Raw genomic sequence first — 14287 nt, 5'->3', positions numbered from 1 at the left:
TGTTCTGTGGCAGTGAAAAACGTAAAGTATTTTCTACAAAATTTGATAAATATAAATTTCTAAATACCTTATACACTATGTGTGTATTATGTATATGCAAGGGGTGTGTGTGTGTGTGTGTGTGTGTGTGTGTGTGTGGTGTTTAGGTGAATCTATGGTTACTGCATCATTGTTTGGCATTACCAACAGTTAACACTGCCATATAAGACTTCAAAAAAAGTATTCTGTAGAATATGATGCTGAGTCAGAAATTTTTCTAGAGGGTAATATTTTATGACAGAATCATAAATTAGTCTTCAGAGGAAGCCACTAGTAACCTTAATAATTGTTTATAATTCACATTTGTGCATAATTTCAAGGAAAGGGAAGTTACTTTGTAGTCATGATTCCAATACATTTTTTTATGTGGGTTACCATATACAGTATATCATTTAATATGATTTATAACAAGACAAAAACGCTAAATTTTCCCACACCGAAAGACCTATTAAAACATCAAATCAAAACTAGAATCCCCTATGGAGTGAAATCAAAAGTTAAATTTATTTGAATATTTATTTTTTATTCAATTCATTTAAAAATTAAAATTTTTATGGCATTTAGAATTTTCTTGTATGTTACTAGAAAAGTAATAGATTAAAAACTTAGAGTCTTTTTTATGCAAAGATACATTTGCTATAATGCCATTCTACTGTGTCAAACATATTTCATAGTAAATTAAACCACATTTTATAGGCTGTGTTGCTAATGTATCAAATACAGTGCCATGAAATCTTTGAGCACTCCAGCTTTTTGAACTGTACTATTTTGCCCTTACAGGCAAGGATGAAGTTTAAGGGTTTTAAATTCATATTTTTATAAAAAGTGTGAATAATAGTTTTCAAGCAACACTTATTGTGATATTTTAACCCATATAGATATAAAATTTGACATGTTTACTTTTGGTTTTTTATTTTACCTCTCTCTTTTTTTTTCTCTCTTCTGCTATATTCTTTAAAAGTTAGGCAAGTTTCTGGCCATCTTGCCACAGGTTTGAGTTTATAATCCAATATAAACATGCTTGAATATTTTACAGTAACCCTACCCCCAGAGTTGGTCTACTTTTTTTCCCCCGACAGATGTTTTCTTCCCTGAGTCAGTTATTTATTGCTATGTAACAAACTACCACAATACTTAGTAACTTTTTTTTTTAAAGTATGTTATTTCTCAAGTGTCTGTGGCTTTGTTGGTCTATGCTGGGCAGTTATGCTCCATGTGGTACTGTCTGGAGTCACTCACGTGATGTACTCAGGTAGGAACTTAGCTGGAGCTAGAACATGCAACATGACTTTACTTACATGGCTGGTGCCTCAGGGGAAGTGGCTGGGATGGTGTGGATAGAGAGACGTGTGGGGAGAGAGAGAGGTAGGCCTCTGTCTTTCTGCATGTAGTTTCTCATTATTTGGTAGTCGTCTGAGTTTCCTATATGGTGACTAGATCCCCAAGACAGTGAAAATGGAAGCTGCAAGGTCTCTTAAGGCCTAAGCCCATAAGTCACATAAGATCTCCTCCATGCATTCTATGGTTCAGAACAAGTCCTGGGGCAAGCCTAGGTCCTAGAGGAGAGGATATAGATTGACCTCTTGATAGTAAAAAACAAAGTGGCATGAACTTACAGGAATGGGGAAATTGTTGGTAGCCATATTTGCATATAATTTACTATTCCATATACAGAAAAATGATACCAAGTGGACTCTTCTTCTTGAGAGTCGGTGCAATTAAAATTCTGAGGTTTTTTGTAAATTTTGTATTTAACAATATTATCTAATTCTTACATATGTTTCATATATATTCTTATAGAGTTATAGTAATATAGTTTTATATAAAATATGGCACCTATTGAAGAGAGAATGAACATTCTTTTCTTTTAATCATGATCTGTGGTTTTGTTTTTAATTAAGTCTTATGATCACACATAATTTAAAAATTTGTGTATATCTCCTCTACTTTAATCGTTTTAAGTTGGCAAAAGCACCATTCCCAATCACAAATACACAGCAGTTCTACATTTTTCTGTTTCTGAATGGCTGTTTTTTGTATTTGTTTGTTTGTTTTGAGACGGAGTCGCTCAGACTGGAGTGCAGTGGCGCGATCTCGGCTCACTGCAAGCTCCGCCTCCCTAGTTCACATCATTCTCCTGCCTCAGCCTCCCCAGTAACTGAGACTACAGGCATCCACCACCACGCCTGGCTAATTTTTTGTATTTTTAGTAGAGACGGGGTTTCACCGTGTTAGCCAGGATGGTCTCGATCTCCTGACCTCATGATCCACCGCACCCGGCCTCTGAATGGCTGTTTAAAGACAATCCTAAAATATAACTTAGTTTGACTTAGACTGTAAATAATTCAAGAGTGAAGTTTATCTTGCTACTATTTTAAAAGCATGTGACCTTACAGATCATCTGTAAAATGTGAGAAGTGTTAAATAATCTTTATTTGATACTATACATAAACCATACTAAAATGCCTTTCAATAAGTAAAAGGAATCATTTTAAATACAAGGAATTCTAATTAGATTGGCATAGTTAAGGCCAAAAATATAAAGTAGACATTGCTACCTTACCTTCAACCCTTGCTTTTAAGAGGTGAACACAAAACACAGGTGAATCTTGCTTGGTTCTGAGATAGTAAAGGAATTTCCCCAGTATTTAAATATATTCACATAACCATTTATATAAATCTAAATATAAAACCAATCTCCAATACATTTTAAGATGGCATTCACCATCTTTGTGAAAAGTTGAACATTACTAATAAAGTCTAATCATGTCTTTAGAAAGGGTAAACAGTGATAGCGTTTACTGAATTGGAATTACTATTAAAATTCAACAAACTGAACATATTCATTTAACAACAAGCCAGTCTTGGTTTTACATCAGGACTGCCCAACAAAATATTCTGTCAGTTATTCATGATCTGAATTCTGGTGTGTGAGGTCTATTAAATTATGGTACACATAAAAAAGTCATAAGACATTTCTGTTTTGTAATAAATAAGGCAGTGGCCAATTATTATTCATTAGTAGCTGTTTTGAGATAAGCTTGTTCTTTCTGCCTTCTTCTTAATGTTGGCAAAGATAATTTTGTTCTAGGGATTATCTTTGTTCTTGTACTCCTTGGGATTCTCCAAATACTCCATCAATGTCTCCTCTCCCCAGGTGATGCCTTTGTTCTTACTGGCATCTGTATAAGAGAATCCAGCAGCTTGACCTGTCTTCCATCCGAAGAGACCATGGAGATTAGGCCCAGTCCTGTGCTGGCCTGCCTTTTCCATGCTGTGGCACTAGGCACACTTCTGAATACAAATCTTCTTGCCTTTCTCAACATCATATTTAATCCTGTCTTTCGTTGCTTGTGCTGTGAAGGATGCCACTCAGAAGCTGGATGTCCCACTCTGAATATTCTTTTCAAGTCAACAAAATAGTTGGATTCTGAAGTTGAGCACATGTCTAGTTAGCTCTGTCTGGTCATAGCAGAAGGACCTTGAGCAAGTTTCACTTTTCTCCTCTGTATTTACAGGATTATTGTGAGAATTAAATAAGTCTCTCTCTATATATATAATGCTTAGAAAAGTGCCTGGTGCACAATAAGTATACAATAAATATCAGCTTTAGAAATATACATTATCAGTATCTATTATAATAGCAACACCTTTGGCCTATACCTTCTGGAGCTGTCAAGCTCTTTGTGGTTTTATTAAGCTTAATCATTAATCCTGATTACTTCTCCTGGCTGCCCTACCTCCTGCCAAGTAAAAGTAGGAAGTTATCCTTACTCCTTTATCGGTGTAAGAACAGGCTGATTAACAGGAGTCCTAAAGAAGTGATTTACCAATGTTAAAAAAATTGAAACCCATATTAATATAATTTCTACTGTATCCCAGGCCAGGACATAGACACACAGACACTCACCCACACATGATACGGGACAAATGTTTCATGAGGAATACTTATCCTGAATTTATGCTTTGAACTCTGTTTTTATTCTATTTTTCAGTGAATCAACAGCAACAAAATGTTGGTTGTGACCCATTGTTATTAATTTCATTACCTACCAAAGGGTTCTAAGCTATATTTTATGGTCAGTGGAGAATAGGCTACTAACACATTAGACTTTACGCACAGGAATTGTTTCAGGTGTGGTACTATAAGAATATGTCACATGGAATTTCCAATCTGGTTGGCTTGATTACAGAGAAAATTGCTCTTTCAGAAATACATCTTGGACTCCCTACTCAAGAGCCTTCATAAATTCTTTCAGTGAGACGTAGCAGTCTAGGAGAGGCATGTGTAGAATAAGTGTTATGGTTTTTAGGTACTATAATAAGCAAAGTGCCTTTTTGTTTGTTTGGAGCTGCATGAAGCTAGGCTGGAATTCCAGCTTCATAATTTACTACCTTGTATTTTTGAGCAAGATATTTAAACTCAATTTTGGAGTCTTAGTTTTTTGATTTAAGTAATACACAAATAGCATAATATTGGTGCAAGGAAAACAATGAGAATTCATTTCATGCTTTCTCCCCTGACCACAGATACAAACTCCAGAATTCATAGTTATTGTTAGTTTGTGTGTTTTATATTTTTGGAGGAAAGTCAAAATTTGGTAGAATATCAATTCTATATTAACGCACTATAGTCAAACTCTACTGCTAAATGCAATTTAATTTCTGCAACCACTGATGATCCCAATATTCTATCAAATAATAGATAATCATTATTTTAGAATATGGATCTGAATTACTAAATAATTTTGCATTCTCGGGTCTTGTATAGTAAGATTTGAATTAACTTCCCAATTATCAACACAATTGTGGGAAAATGTCCTGAGAGAAAACATTTCTAACTATTGTGTAGTCATAATTTTAAAAATAAACGTGACTTGGAAAATGCAAGAACTACTTTTCTTCTTGCGTGGTGCATTAAAGGTGATCAGAATTCTAATGACGCTGGACAGTAGGATTTTCAGAATCAGTTTCCTAGGATTCAAGAAGTCAAACGGCAAACAACCCAAGGTCCTTGGTTGATCTGACCATCTCAGGTATCTCAAGATATCTAAGATGACCTAGCTGGCGCATCTCTGAGACGGGTGGGTCATTTAAAATGTTCTGCTCTTGAGGCTGAGATTTTGTGCGTGTGAATGGTGGAGAGAAAGCAGTGACACATTTTTCTTCCTCTCGTAGTGCCACCCGGCGCAGGGCTACCGCCGCGGCAGCTCCCACGTGGCAAGTTCAGATTGTGCAGCGCCTGGCCGGGGGCGGCGGGCGGGACCGCAGACCCCTCCCTCCGCTCTCCGGCGCTTCCCTCCGGCAGGCCCGACCGCCCGCTTGGTCCTCCACCGCCAGGGGGCGGGCGCGGCTTCCAGGCGGCGGGGGCCCATTGGTCGCGGCGGGGAAGCGTGGGAGGAGGCCCAGCGGCGAGCTGGCTTTCTCCTGGCCACTCGCGGGGGTGAGGGGCAGCAGGAGGAGTCCGAGAGGAAGCGGAGTCGCGAGCTGGAGGCGGCGGTTCCCGTCGGCCTCCGGCAGGACTGAGTGCTGGGAGGCCGGAAGGCGGGCGCGTACGGCGGAGAGGCGGGAGGGAGGCCGGTGAGACGGCTTGGAAGCGAACGGAGCCGGGGCTCAGGTTCGGGGAGGGATGGAGGAGGGCAGGGGAGGGGGACGCCCACCTACGTCCTCAGCCTCCGCGCACTCTGCGGTCGCCGGCCGGGGGCGGGTCCCGGGGCCCGGCCGCGTCGTCACGGCGTGTCCGGCTGTTGGGGAGGGCGCAGGCGGGACCGGGGTCCCGAAGAGCCGCTGGCCGGGGTTCTCGGCCGCCACCCCGGCATGGGCATCCCCGGGCTCCGCGGAGACGGGGCGGCGTCTGCACCTGGCGCTGGCTCTGGGCGCCCCGGCCTGGGGCGGGCACCTGGGTCGCGTCTTCCCCGGGTTGGCGGTGGCTCAAGCCCCTGCAGCGTGTAGGCTGAGAGCTCCGAGTGGCGGGGACGGAGTTGAGTGTTGCATTTCAACTCCATAGGGGGCCGTTTTGCACTTGTAAAGTTTTAGTGTCCCCTATACTAGAGGTACTTTTGGTTTTTTACAACCTATCCAGCCCTTTGATGTTCGGTGTCTTTTCTTTTTCTTCCCATTTGTTTGCTACTGCACTCAGAGCTCGGGACCACGGATGATGATTAGTGGCCCTAGATCTGAATATGTGAATGACGGACTGGCAATTTGAGATTGAGAGTTCCAGCTGTTTTACTTGTGGGAGGGGCGGTTTCCATCATCCTCTACCTTTTTTTTTTTTTTTTTTAGAAAAAATGTTATTGCCTATAATACAGAACTGCTGTCTAATTGATAGGACTTTTCCTTTGTTTCTTTTTGGCCAACATGGTGAAACCCCGTCTCTACTAATACAAAAATTAGCCAGGTGTATGTATCCATATATATATGTATGTATCCATACATATATGTATGTATCCATATGTATGTATCCATACATATATGTATGTATCCATATGTATGTATCCATATATATGTATGTATCCATATATATGGATACAATGACATAAATAATATTAGATTGCCTACTGTGTACTAGGCACTGCCAAATGGTTTCATGTGCTCATTTATTCTCACAACAGCTCAGTGAATAAGTCCCTTTATCTTTCCCAGTTTTACAGATGAAAATATGAATTCCCAGAGCGTAAAGGTCGATGCTGATAGCAGAGACCCAGATCCTTTGGACTTGTGGCCAATTTGCAGTTACATTTGTAACTTACAGAGTACCAGCAGATTTCCATTGAATTTAGAAAATAAAAGTTAATCACTTATTGAAAGCCATTTAACAAGAATTTGGCAGAATCAGCAAATCAGCATCCGGTTTTGGTCACTTCATTGACCTGTACGTCTTTCTGGAGGCTGCTAGTAGTCTCTTGTGTTTCTTGGCTGTTTACCAATTAAGTCACAAGGTTTTCAGTTTTATACAGGTGTTAGAAGCTTTGTTTCACAGATTATTGTAATGTTTTCTCAGCTCAATAAAGACTAGCATTTCTTCATAGGAAGAAATAGGAAGAGTTGGAACCCATAAAAGGAGTTCACTCCAGCGATTCTCAACCTGAGATTGAGTCCAGCGATTCTCAATCTGAATTACCAATGGGAACTTTGTAAGAAGGACACAGGACAGGTTCCTCAAAATCCTCATTGTAAGGGGCTTCTGTTTCAAAAGGGAGTAAAAATAAGATACTACTGGCTTAAAGTGACTTTAAAAATAAACTTAATGGATGTTTTGTTACAATTACAAAGTTTTAATATGGATTGCTGCCTTAAGCATTGCCAACTAATCTTTCATAATTTATGAAGATACATTAAAAAGGAAAAGGAAATTGGAAAACAGAGTCAAAAGGCTAAGAGGCTATGGAATGGCAAAAAGTAATGTTCCCTGTGGGGGTATCGTAAGACTCATATATTTTTCACCATATATTTTAGGTTTTAAATGATTCATCTCATTTTTCAAAAATTTTTATACTCTTAAAAATATTGGAGTGCCTACCATGTGCCAGTAATTATAGACATCATGGATACTCTGAATAAGACAGCCTGGGCACTCACAAAGCTACTTTATTTTTTCTAAGCGAGGGAGTCTTTTATGTTGTTTTTTTTTTTTTTTCACAGTTTTATACCCATTTCTTAAAGCTGAAAGGTACAAGACCCAAATAGCAAAAGGTTTTTATGTTAGCTCTGAGCTAGATAGATTTTTGTGAGACCTTGATACAGTAGAAAAGTTTGTCTTGAATTTAGTCCAGAAGCATCTCTGTTATTGGGACCAGATGATCAGGATTTGACGCATTGGTTCTGTATTTAGTTATTTCAAGAGTGGCATTGACTCAATTACCTACTATCATACAGTACTTTATTAATCTGATTGAGTAGACTGAACCAGGTAATTTCTCCAAATCTTTAAAGTTTTAAAAGGTTTTGTACTTTCTTTTAATGCAGTTTGAGACACAATCAGCTGACTTCCTCTCGGAGGAGGAAATTATGTGTTGTAATACCCCTACGTCTCTCCGGTGTACCCATTAATATTCTTTTCATTTTCTTCTCCATTGGCCTGCTCCATTTGAAGCTATTTTTATATTTCCCTTATTTTTAATCTAATTTTGAAAATCTGCTATTCATGATTTTTCCAACTCCAGTGAGTTTTTTTTTTTCCAATTTTCTTTCTTAAATTAAATTCCTATAACAGAATTTTTCATTTTATTACATTATTTACAAAGACAGGGTACCCCACTCTTCTGCAGGCTAGAGTGCAGTGGTGTCATCCTGACTCACTGCAGCCTTGCACTCCACCTTAGCCTGTGGAGTACCTAGGTTTACAGGCATGTGCCACCACACACGACTAATTTTTTAATTTTTTTTTTCTTAAAAGACAGGATCTTACTATTTTGCACAGGCTGGCCAAATCTGCCCTCAAGCGATCCTTCCACCTCAGCCTCCAAAAGCTCTGGGATTACAGACATGAGCCCCTATGCCTGGCCAAATTTTCCATTTTAAAGTGTGGCGTTTAGCACATTCACAGTTTTATGAACCATCACGTTTCTAAAACATTTTCATCACCGCAAAAGGAAACCCCATATTCATTAAGCAGTTGCTCTTCATTCCCTTCTCCCTACCAATCCTCGGCAACCACTCATCTGCTTTCTGCCTCTATAAATTTATCTATTACGAGTTTTCCTAAAAATTGAATAATTCAGTATTTGTTCTTTTGTGTCTGGCTTCTTTCACTTAGCATGTTTTAGAGGTTCATCCTCTAAATCAGTAGCAGGTATCAGTACTCCATTACTTTTTATGGGTAAGTAATATTCCATTGTATATTCCATTCATATACACCATGACATGTATATCATTTCATTGGTATGTACTGCATTTTGTTTATTCATTTGTTGAGTTTTTGTGTGCTGTTGAGAAAGTTATATGAACATCTCTAAATTGATTTTTGTCATAATCTCTACAAGGCTTGCTAACGTATTGTTACGGTATCAGGTGCGCTACCTAACATAACATTCATTACCTGCAGTTAAGTGATTATTAAATGAGTTTTGAAGGACACAAGGTCAACAAAAATGGATTTTTAAGTTGGTTCAGTTGATACGTGGTGTGGTTTGGTTCTGCGTCCCCACTCAAATCTCATCTCAAATTGTAATCCCCGTGTGTTGAGGGAGGGAAGTGATTGCATCTTGGGGGCAGCTTCCCCCATGTTGTTCTCGTGATAGTTTTTAAGAGATCTGATGGTTTTATAAATGGCCGTTTTTCCTGCGCTCTCGCTTTTCTGTCTCCTGCTGCCTTGTGAAAAAGGTGTTTGCTTCCCTTTAGCCTTCTACCATGATTGTAAGTTTCCTGAGATCGCCCCAGCCGTGTGGAGCTGTGAGTCAGTTAAACCTCTGTCCTTTATAAATTACCCAGTCTTTATAGCAGTGCAAAAACCGACTAATATAATACGTTTTCACAACATTTTACAATAGAAGCATCTTACTGTCTGTTCTTTGCAGGTGTTTGCTGTTAAAGAGAGTTAAACTGAGGCACGATAAACTTTAGAGTTTATTTGAACAAACAGTTCATGAATTGAGCAGCTCCAAACCAGATCTGGGAGCTCCACCAGGGGAATCCAGGAGGGAGGCTTTTGTAGGAGGGTCACAGATGTAAAGCAAAAAAAATATTTGATTGGCTGCAGTCATACAGTTGTTTTATTTGCTCTATCATGTTGGAAAGGCCCCTAGGTGGGTAATTAGAAGTTTGTTGGATGTTTCTAATTGGTTGAGCTTAAGTTCTCTTTTTCTTTAGCATAGGCGTTTATAAGAAGTAACTTCAAATTTTGCTTGTGTTTGCAAATCAAGTAAGGTTGATGTCACTTAGGAGTCCTGATTGGTTTTGTCTGCTCAGGGATTCTTCAGGCCTGGTTTCCATTTTAATTTACTTCAGCAGTGCTAATTCTCATTCAGTTTTTGTGGTACAAATGATGTGCCAATACTGCATTTCATCCAGGGCCCTCGGGCAATGGAACCATTCTGTTTCTCTATTTCTTCATTTGGAGGGTGTGACTGATGGAATTATGTCTATCCTGGTGCACTTAAATTCTGCAGACTACTTAAAAACAGCATAAGTAGAGTGGATACCTAAGGGAATTCTTAAACATTTAGAACAGGAACCTATAACTTCTCATCTAGTATAATGTAAAATAGTTACATGAGATGAAGATAGCAGTTCTACTGTATATAAATGTGTACCTTTCTCTAATCTCATTTTAGCAGTTTATGAGCGGGACACTTCATTACCCTATTTGTGTTCAACCTGTAATAGTTAATGTATTTCATTTTATTGTTGTCGTTGTTTCTAAGAATAGCTATTTCTTTCTGTCCATCCATTCATTCATCTATCCATTTCTCCATGAATGGTGTGCTGTAGGATTAAGGTAGCTTAGATCACAAATGTTTAAACAATTGTAGAACTCAAAACAGGCAAAACTGAATGTCATTTTGTAGAGGTCTGTCTTGTTTTCTGTTTTGGGTATGTTTGTGCTCTCCGTTGCAGAAATCCAATCACCATTTCATTTCGTTAAGTGGATTATAACTTTTTAAGCAAAATTCTGTTTTAGTAGATAGTAAAAACTGCAAGAAAACATTTGAGTAATTTTGAATCTAGTACTCTGGTTTAACCACTGCAGACAGGAGTTCTTTATTATTTATTCCTCACCACATTTTCTCCTGTTTTATCTGTTGTTACCTGAAGACCTGTTCTGGAAGCAGGTTGACTGTTCCAGAAAGAATGAAAAATCTTGTCATATGAATTTTACTTTTGAGCTTTTTTGGTTTAGATCTGCCTCACCTTTCCCCCTCCCAGCCTTCCCTGTGTGTTTGGATTGGTGTGCTGTAGATCTGAAGCTCTCAGATCTGAGCATGAATGTCAGTCATCTGGGGAGCTTGTTAAAAAAAAACATGCAAGAGTTTTAATTCTACTCCTAGGGATTCTGATTCTCCAGGTCTGCAGTTGGCTCAGGAGTTTGTATTTTAAAAAACACACTAGTAATTCTGGTGTGCATGTTATAGGTAACCCTGTAGTAAGAGGTTCACAGAACGTGTGATGTTTCATTGAATCTGTGATGTCATAGTTCATAAGGGTCAGAATCTGGTAGCTTTCAGCTGCATGACTCCTAAAACCCTAACTTCTAATCTTGTGGCTAATTTGTTAGTCCTGCAAAGGCAGTCTAGTCCCCAGGCGAGAAGGAGGTTTGTTTTGTGAAAGGGCTGTTACCATCTTTGTTTTAAACTATAAACTAAATTCATCCCTTTAAAGTTCATCATATAAAGTTATGGCCTATGCCCAGGAATGAACAAGGACAGCTTGGAGGTTGGAAGCAAGATGGAGTTGGTTAGGTCAGATCTTTTTCACTATCTCCGTTATAATCTTGCAATGGTGGTTTCACTACTAAGAAATAAAAATGTGGTTGTAAGCCTTATCCTGAGTTTAGTTAAAATGAGGGAAGCAATGTGCACCTTAAAATAAATAAAATAGGGTATTAAGTGCCTGGCAACCAGAGGCTTCTCTTATTATCTTAACAGGTTACTATGAAGCACAGTGGATATGAGATTTTAAAAAGTTAAAAAGCAGCAGTGCTTCAGATCTTTTACCATGTAAATTATTTGATTGCAATGAGGAGTTTATATAAGGTGTCCTTAGTTGACATCTATTTGTAATGAAAATTCTACTGATAACTTTGTTTTAAAATGCAACTTAGGTATATATGGGGGTGTAGTAGACTCCAGTTTGGCACCATATTAATTTCGTCCTACTCATTTCCAGTCATTTAGATGTTGCTGGCTCAGTTCAGATGTCTGATTTCTATCCTCTTTGTATTTCAGTGATTTCTGTTTTGTAATTATAGTTCACTGAAATAGTAAGGTGTGGCATGATCATTTGATTTCTACCTTTTTTTTTTTTTTTTTTTTTTTGGCCACTTTTCTGTTAGACAGTCCACAGCTCTCATTAATACCAGCTAGGTGATTATAAACAGATACCCCAGTCGTACAGCATCTTGTACTAAGTAGTGGTAGGATGTAGTGGCAATATTTGGGGTAAACACCAAATCTGTGTCAGGGTAAACCTGAACTCTGGCTGCCAACTCAGAAATGCTGTAGTGGCATATTGGGTACTGAATGAGGGCATACCTGTAGGTTAGAACAAATCTTTCCCCATTAATGAGATTTCAGTGAAGAGCAACCCCACCTGCTTAAGGTGCTTCCTTCAGTAGTAGTATCTTGGAAAACGAAATATCTTTGTGAGGAAAAAGTTGCCTAGCCATGTTATATTTGGGTATAGAGGAGCAGAAGAACACAGATTCATTTAGTTTTTAGCTCCTTAAAGTGTTTTTGGAAGGCATGGTTCAATACTTGTTGATCCACTAAATACCAGATTTCTGAAAAGGAAAGAATAACTAGGTCTCTTTAGCTAATTCACATTGATTGAAGGGGTTGTACTAGGAAATTCTTAACATTGAGATGAATCGTATTGGAATACTTATGTCCTCAGGATGTAGTGTGTATAGTCCGACAGGCTTGGCTACCTCTCCCTACGCTAAGTCTTTGGGTAAAAGTTGGCCTAGATGGGGCACTTGCATGATTTAGCTGAGCACTTTTGCTAACCTGTTTTTAAGTGGAGGGAGAAGCAGGTATTATATTTTACCAATTTCATTCTTAAAAGAATGGAATTTTATCTAAATTGCTGTAGATAGAAGTTTTCTGAAGTGTTTTTCTCTGTTCACTGTCAGGAGCGCCAAATGAAAAGCAAGGTAGAGCAGTTTGTCGTGGATTGTGGAGGAAAGCTAAACTTGCCTAGTACAATCCCAATTTGCTTCATATCTGGCATTGGTTAACATTCTAGGGGAAATTTAAAAACACTTTCTGGCTCATTTGTGCTTTTCCATAGTATACTTCTAATTCTATTTCTGTTTCTTAGCCACATTTAGATGTTCTCTTTTAAATGTAATTTCAGTTTGATGCTACTCAAGAAAATAAGGAAAGCCAGATGATGTTGGTTCAGAAAACTGTCAAAAATCCAGGCATAGATCATCTATATTCTTCTCTTCGCAAGATTTTCAACAGAAGGTTAAACATTTATTCTAAAACACTTACTGGTTCACCTGAGCCATTGTTTATAAGTTTTTGGTCTATTGCTTTGTGGGGGGCGGGGGCACTTTGCAGAGGGAGTGGATACTTTTACGTTGTAATCATTGGTGATCTTTTGAAAAATTGGTCATTCTTAGTATTGTAGAATTCATGTGGATCACCTCTCCCTGCACCCCAATTTTGTTTCTTTTTGTTCCTTTTTTTTCCTTTTCAAAATGTAAGTTTAACTTGATTCTTTAAAAATCTGGGATACTTTTCTAGTTGCAGGTAGTCATGTAAAAATCTCCCCTTGTTTGTGATCAAGTCATACCCACCTCTAAAGCTGTATAACAGGAGTGTGTGTGTGGGTGTGTGTGTATGTGTTTGTGTGTGGGTTAAAATGGTGGTTTCTTTTAAAAGAGTGTATCTTCTAGGATTCAGTATCCTGCTAGTATTAAATACTTTCTCAAGTTAGTAACTGGATTTTTCTTTCGAGCCTTTAGTGTTAAAAATACCAAATTTTGTTAAAGTTACAATATTTCTAACACAATGATAGCAGCTCAGATATCCTACTGAGTTTTTAAATGTTAATATTTTTTCAGACAAATGCAGTCATCTTATTCCTTTCCATTTTGTTATTTCAAAAATGTAGCCAGCTTTGCAAAGATGTGTGTATAGTTGCATTCAGGGGAGACAGGGTGCTTGACAGCAGTCTGTATATGCAATAGTAATAACTTGTTATTAAAGACAAGGTTTTTTAAAGCTTAATATTTGGAATTTTAGAAGTTTGTTAAGCATTAAATGCACATTTACCTCACTCTTTTTTAAGCCTATCATAAAAACAATCCCTTATAAACATCCACATAAAGGAAATAGTAATGTCAGTTTTTTCCCAAGAACATAATTTTATAGTTACTGAAGTATAATATAGTAAGATTAATTTTTATTGGTTTCTTTACATTCCCTGGGGTTGGTTTGGAAACATAACAGCGTCTAGATTTATTTCCAACTTTGCTATAGATGGATAGCTTCATCTACAGGAAGGGAAGGACTTTTTTCTTCCTTTTGAAGAGGATCCATTCTGTTGTTTCTCATGGAATTATGCTGCTTTCCATGGAGAG

At 38.2% G+C, this 14287-nt stretch overlaps 1 protein-coding gene across 2 annotated transcripts in view; it reads left to right on the top strand.

Annotated features, from left to right (window-relative positions):
• Positions 1 to 5410: 5410 nt before the first annotated feature.
• FAM3C (FAM3 metabolism regulating signaling molecule C) overlaps positions 5411 to 14287 on the top strand; it is a 47243-nt gene continuing 38366 nt past the window's right edge. The window contains exon 1 of one of the 2 annotated variants that reach the window (XM_007982729.3): positions 5411 to 5619. The gene's annotated coding sequence lies outside the window, so the exon portion shown is untranslated. Of the gene's footprint in view, positions 5657 to 14287 lie in introns of both variants that reach the window. The other variant, XM_007982728.3, reaches the window with a different exon arrangement.

This window comes from Chlorocebus sabaeus, chromosome 21 (assembly GCF_047675955.1).
Source record: "Chlorocebus sabaeus isolate Y175 chromosome 21, mChlSab1.0.hap1, whole genome shotgun sequence".
Lineage (NCBI taxonomy): Eukaryota > Metazoa > Chordata > Mammalia > Primates > Cercopithecidae > Chlorocebus > Chlorocebus sabaeus.
The sequence above is the reverse complement of the archived record's forward strand: the minus strand, read 5'-3'. Positions and strand labels throughout refer to the sequence as shown.